The 6,000-nt window shown below is 41.4% G+C and overlaps 1 long non-coding RNA gene across 1 annotated transcript in view; it reads left to right on the top strand.

Annotated features, from left to right (window-relative positions):
- Positions 1-1,116: 1,116 nt before the first annotated feature.
- LOC123796727 (uncharacterized) overlaps positions 1,117-6,000 on the top strand; it is a 504,139-nt gene continuing 499,255 nt past the window's right edge. The window contains exon 1 of the long non-coding RNA XR_015722233.1: positions 1,117-1,367. This is a non-coding gene — a long non-coding RNA (uncharacterized LOC123796727). The remainder of the gene's footprint in view (positions 1,368-6,000) is intronic.

Here is a 6,000-nt window from a genome sequence, read left to right as displayed (position 1 = left end):
TAACTGTTCAAAACTAGGATATTGGTTGAATAAATTAACGCATATATCCTCAAGTGAGACTAAGCAGACATTAAAAAGATATTATAAAACTGTATTTTCTAATGCGTTTATATTATTTGGTGAGAATGGTGCTACTTTCTCACTGTGTCCTCATGTGGTCCCTGTCTGTGTTTCTGTGTCCTAACCTTCTCTTTCTATAAGCACACCAAGTTATATTGGATTAGTACCCACCCTAACAACCCCATTTAAACTTAATTACATCTTTTTTTTTCCAAAGATTTTTATTTATTTGAGAGAGAGACAGAGATGGCGAGAGAGAGCACATGAGTGGGGAGAAAAGGGAGAAGCAGGCTCCCTAGTGAGCAGGGAGCCGGATGTGGGGCTCGATCCCAGGACCCTGGGATCATGACCTGAGCTGAAGGCAGACGCTCAACCAACTGAGCCCCCCAGGCGCCCCTAAACTTAATTACACCTTTAAAGGCCCTATCTCCAAATACAGTCGGAATCTGAGGTACTGGGTGTTAGGACTTCAACATTTGAATATTGGGGTGAGGGGGCACCCATTTCAGCCCAACCAAAGAGGGTCTTTACTGAAACATATTTTAATTCCTAAACAATCACTGAAACTTTAAAAAAATGTGTGAAAACATTAGAATACTGGAGTATCTTTCTAAAAATTCCGCATTATGTTTTTAGCATCCTTTTTCTTATTCCCACCTTTATTTCGCCTGTTAGTTATATATATAATATACGTATACTCTATATCTTGCTTCTACATTGTTAAGATTTATAGTATTTGTGTTGTTAGTAAGTATAATTACTAGAGTCATAGTTTTAGTTCTATATTTAAATTGATTTGGGCTCACCACCAGTCTTATCACAGTTGCTGTATCTCCTTTATTGCTCACTTTCCATCAGACAGTTTTGAGGAGGGTCCGTAAGTACTATTTCATTCGTTCTTTCATATGGAAATCTGTTTATTGCCCTTCTCCAAGATTAGACTGAATGGGCACCGTTCTTAGATCTTATTTTATTTTGCTTTTAGAGGTGACAAACTGGTTACTTACTGGCTAGTCCAGCTCACTTTGGTGGAGGTCATCGGGAGGACATGACCGCGGGTTCACCCTTGAGCTGGTGGCGTTTATCGGAGGCTCCTCCCCTGGCTCTGGAATGTACTTTCTGCCCACCATTTCCACACTAGGAGCTGTTTCAATGACAGAGCCTTGAGAGAGTAAGGTGTCGTCGAGGCTCTCCGGTCTGCAAACGTGACGACACCTGGTCAAGGCGTAGTTATCAACTGGGAAGATTCGGGCTGGCAGGGGCAGAGACCTGCTCATCTTGTCTTGCAGTCGCCCAAGCCACGTCTCGTAAGTCCCCCCGCTTTTTAAACCAGCCACCTACCAATCTGGAGCGGTCTGCGCCTTTCTTCGCTCTTTCTCTGCCCGCCACCTACGAACCAACACTAACAGACAAATTTTGTTTTCCTTATTTGGGAGAATTAAGACAGAAGTTTGGATTTCTGGATTTTCTTGAAAATATCAAAGGTCTGGTAATAGAACATCCTTTTAACTTACTCCTTTTAGACAAAATTGGCTGTAGCTTTATTTTTTTGGTAATGTGTGTGCTCTTCAGTTCACTGAATCCAATCTGTTTTAATCACTTATATGTCCTGCCTCATCTTTGTGGGCATTCGAGTTTGCAACTCTGGCCTTAGATTTTTTTTTTTTTTTTTGACATCGCTCTATCATTTTATGGCACGGGGTATTGAACTCGTCATTTTACAATGATTTCCCCATTCATTTCTTGGTGGGCTTAATTTATTTGCAATATTTTTTCTCAGGAAGGTCCTATGTATTATATTTCCTAAGTTCTTTCACATTTCGCTGTGTCTGCCTGTTGCCCTGATTTCAAAAACCAACATGTCAGGGTGTAATATATTTTGATATAGTATAATTTTTTTCCTCCAAGATATTGCAGCTACTGCTGTGCTGTTTTGTGGCTTAGTATGTTGATGTGGAGAAGTCTGCAACCAACCTGATTTCCCTCCTTTCAGCTGACTAGCGTTTTCTATCCGGATGGCTGAAAACCTATTTCTTTGTCTTTGAATCTTAACACCTTAACCAGGATATGTTGCAATGTTGATCTTTCTGTATCTTTTTCTCAGTAGGGAAGCTCTGCCCTTTAATTTGAGCTTCTCTCTCATTTCAGGGACTTTTCCTTCTAATATTTCTGAATATTTCTTCTGCTTCATTTGTTTGGGTCACAAATGCAGAGGCATAAAATATCCTTCCATCAGCTTCTTTCTAACTTGTTTTCTGATACTGATATTATCTTGAGCCTTTCCTCTATCCTGTTATTATGACTTTTAATGCTTCTGTCTTGCTCTTTCTAATCTATCAAATAGAGGTGTAATTTTTTTTTGAAGATTTTATTTATTTATTTACTTATTTAGAGTGCAAGTGGGAGGGGCGGAAGGAAAGGGAGAGACACCCTCAAGCGGACTCTGCATTGAGCATGGAGCCTGAGGCAGGGCTCAATCTCAGGACCCTGAGATCATGACCGGAGCTGAAATCGAGTTAGAGGCTCAACTGACTGAGCCACCCAGGCGCCCAGGTGTAATGGTTCTGATGCTGGTGTTGCAGTCCCAGGTGAACTCTGCAGACTTCCTTTATGCCTACTCCTGTTGTTTTAGGGGCTTTCATTTTTTTTTCTTTCATATTGCCAGTAAGTCCTTGCACGCAATGAATCAAATTAAGAGAATCTCTTTAGCGCTTAGAATATGTTTTCTTTCCAAGTATGATTTTTCTGTCCCTCTTGTAGGCCATGTCACTTTTCCTCCCTGTATTTTTGTTGTACTTATGTACAACTGCAATGCTGTTTTTTTTATTCTCACGTGTGCCTACCGCGGGCAGTGTCCAGGTCTTCAACCGCGCTGGAAGCCCTGTGAATTAAGTCTCCAGGATACCGTCTCCAGGAGATGTCTCCACCTTGCCTTTCTCTCTTAGAGCTGCACTCTGAGGCCTGGGTGTTGCTATCACTTAATCTTTTTCTAGCCTCAGGTCATGACAGTAGGGGAGGGGGAAACCTTTTTCTTCTCTGATCTGGGCAAATTTCCTGTTTCACAGTTCACTTGGTCTAAGTGGGAATGGGTTCTCTTCCCAAGTCCTTCAAATGCCTTCTGACTTGTGTGTGATGCCCTGAAGCTTATGCTCCAGGTAAAGAGAGATTGTTTAGATTATTCATGTTCCCTGTTTTATTTACACATTTCTCCCAGCAGTCACGAGTCTATTCACCCTTTCTCCCCAGGCAGAATAGGAAAAGGCTGCATTGCCTGTGGGCTGGAGCGCCATTAACATGTCAGCTGGGGGCCACGGGGAGTTCTACATCCTGCTTCATGTCTCCAGTTTTGGCTCTTGTAGACAGTTTTAATTTTTTTCTTACTCATCTGCTCTCTGCAGTGTACTGCTGGAGATCTTTAGACCCTCTTTTTTTTCCTCTCCAGAGGGCCAAATGGCACTCCCTCCAAGTTTTCTCTTCCTCTGAGTTCCTTTGGTGGAGATGTTTGCTAAGGTGCTCCTTGACTTTCTCACCAGCAGCCCGCTCTCCCAGCTTCCTCTATTTTTAGAAATATTAGTAACATCTTGAGGACTTCCTTGACTCATCTCCTTTCCCTACCATTTCTTCTGAGAGATGCAGATAAGGTTAAAGGACTTCCTGAACCAAATAAGCATCTTTTATTTATTGGCTTGGCCGTCTCTTTTCAACATTTATGTCATGTGTTTTTGTTCCTTTCATCAGGTGTTGGAGTAGGCAGATTCTCTCATTGTCTGCTATCCTCCCTGGGAGGTCCAAACTCGTTTGCCATTCTGTCTTTCTTTTTTCTCCTTTTTAATAAGATGGGCCAGTATATATGCATTTTTAAAATTTTTCTACCAGGACATGTATTTCTCTGGCTGTTTAAGAAATTGAAAGTACTATGTCGAAGCAGATTTTATATCATTTATTTAAAGTTGTTATAACTATGTTTGTAACACAGTGAACCACAGTTTCTTTTTTGAGCTACTTACGTCAGTTTTGCCGCCCGAGTTATGCTGGCTTTATATAAGGACACGGGAAGTTGAAATATTTTTATGCATTCTGAAAAAGTTTAAACAGCATGGGAATTCTTAAGTTTTTGAAGATTTAGTTCACCTTACTCATGTATCTGTCTGGTCCCAGTGGCCATTTCAGGGGTACATTCTGATAACTGTTTCATTACTTATCATGGTTATCAATCTATTTTTGGTTCTTGAATTAATTTTGGTAATTTCCTAGAAAATTACACATTTTATCCACATTTTTCATGTTTGGCATCTCAAATGTTTATAATTTTTCGATCCGTGCTTATAAAGCATTTCTCATTTCTTCCTCCATCTTCCATGATTTCATGGGGCCTGTTTGTGAGAAAGATGACATAAACTGTTAAGGTCTCACAGTGCGTGTCTCATCTTTCCACCCCCTCCCTTTTGCAGGCCAGGGTGTTTGTTCTCTTCTTTTTGGGGCAATGACGAGTGGATTATTCATACAGCGATTAGTCAGGCTTGGTTGCCTGATCTCATGTCCCCCCTTTGCCCCACAACTACCGCTTATCGCAGAGTCCCGGAGCTCCGCCTCTGTCTTTCCTGCGGCTGTCACAGTTAATCTCCCATTCTCATCTTCCTCTTACTTCCCACTCTATGTCTCCTGACTGTATCAGTACCATCAACGGCAATGACTAAGTTTTATTGTTCTTTGCTCCCTACAAAGTGCTTCCTCATACTTTTCTTTCATTTGCTCTTCAAAACCTTCCTGCAATCTCTTTTCTTAAATCTTCACTAAGACATACGTTTTAGAGGTTAGTGATTAAACAAATCCACGCAACTCATGGAGCTGTACTCATCCCAGACCTCCTAGCCCACGCCTCACGCTCTTTCTACCACACGGTGCTGCAGGACGCAGCTCTGATGCATTGCTCTCAGCAGTGGCAGTTCAAGCAATAAAAAGTCCTGGGTCAGGTACAATAAAAAGTCCTGGATCAGAGGTCTATAAGGTGCACCTAATTGAAATAGAGACCCTGGGATCCAAGTAGGTGGAGAGCATCTTTGCTACAGAGTAAGAATGAACAATGTGTGGTTCCCAGATATCCACACTTAAGGACATATGGGCTCCCAAATATTCTTTTCTCTTTCCGAAGTATTCCGCAACTGGACAATAGTAACAGGACAAACATTACAGAGGTTCACAAATCATGAACAGCTGCAATAGCAAATCCTCCCTTCCTCTGGAGTGTTTTATCAGAGCTTGTGTGCTCCTGGCTTAGTGCTAAATGCTTCACCAAGGGAAGCAATCCACGGGTGGAAGCAGCCATGCAGATCAGACGATTAAGTTTGTTTCCAGTGGATCAGGGTCTCACCGAATGGCCTCAGATAAAAGAGGAAGCTGCAGGCGGAAAACCGTGACCTCCAGGGACTGGCTGAAGCAGAAAGGCAAATAGGTGGTAGCAATGTAATGATAATTTTTCCCAAGAGAAAGTCAAATTAGACCGCTTTTCAGTGAACATGAGAAGCACAGCACACATTAGTTCAGATCAAGTTTTTAGCTTCTGAGTTTGGGTTCCTCAGGTTATTTCTTGACTTTTTTTAAATCCCTGAAATCTAGAACACTCCCAATGATTCAAGTTTCTCTCCTTCTTTAGCCACCATGCAGGCCATCACCAGACATAAACCTATTTGCTTAATTTAGCTTCAGTCCAGTGCATTTAACATTTCATCAGGAATTTATGATTTTACTACTTTGAACCCCCAGTGGTAGGATGGATGGTTCCAAAGAAGAGGTCTTATTTCTCGTGGAAATATATAAACTTGTAAGGGTGCCTTGTATTTGATCCCTGTGCCCTTTGCTCTTCTGTACAACATGGCATTTGACTATTAGTGTAATTTGTATAGATTAAACATAATAGAGCTGTGTAATTTTAAAAATAAT

This window comes from Ursus americanus, chromosome 29 (genome assembly GCF_024610735.1).
Source record: "Ursus americanus isolate L20-20 chromosome 29, mUrsAme1.1.p, whole genome shotgun sequence".
Lineage (NCBI taxonomy): Eukaryota > Metazoa > Chordata > Mammalia > Carnivora > Ursidae > Ursus > Ursus americanus.
Note: the sequence above shows the minus strand (reverse complement) of the source record. Positions and strands in the feature narration are given on the sequence as shown.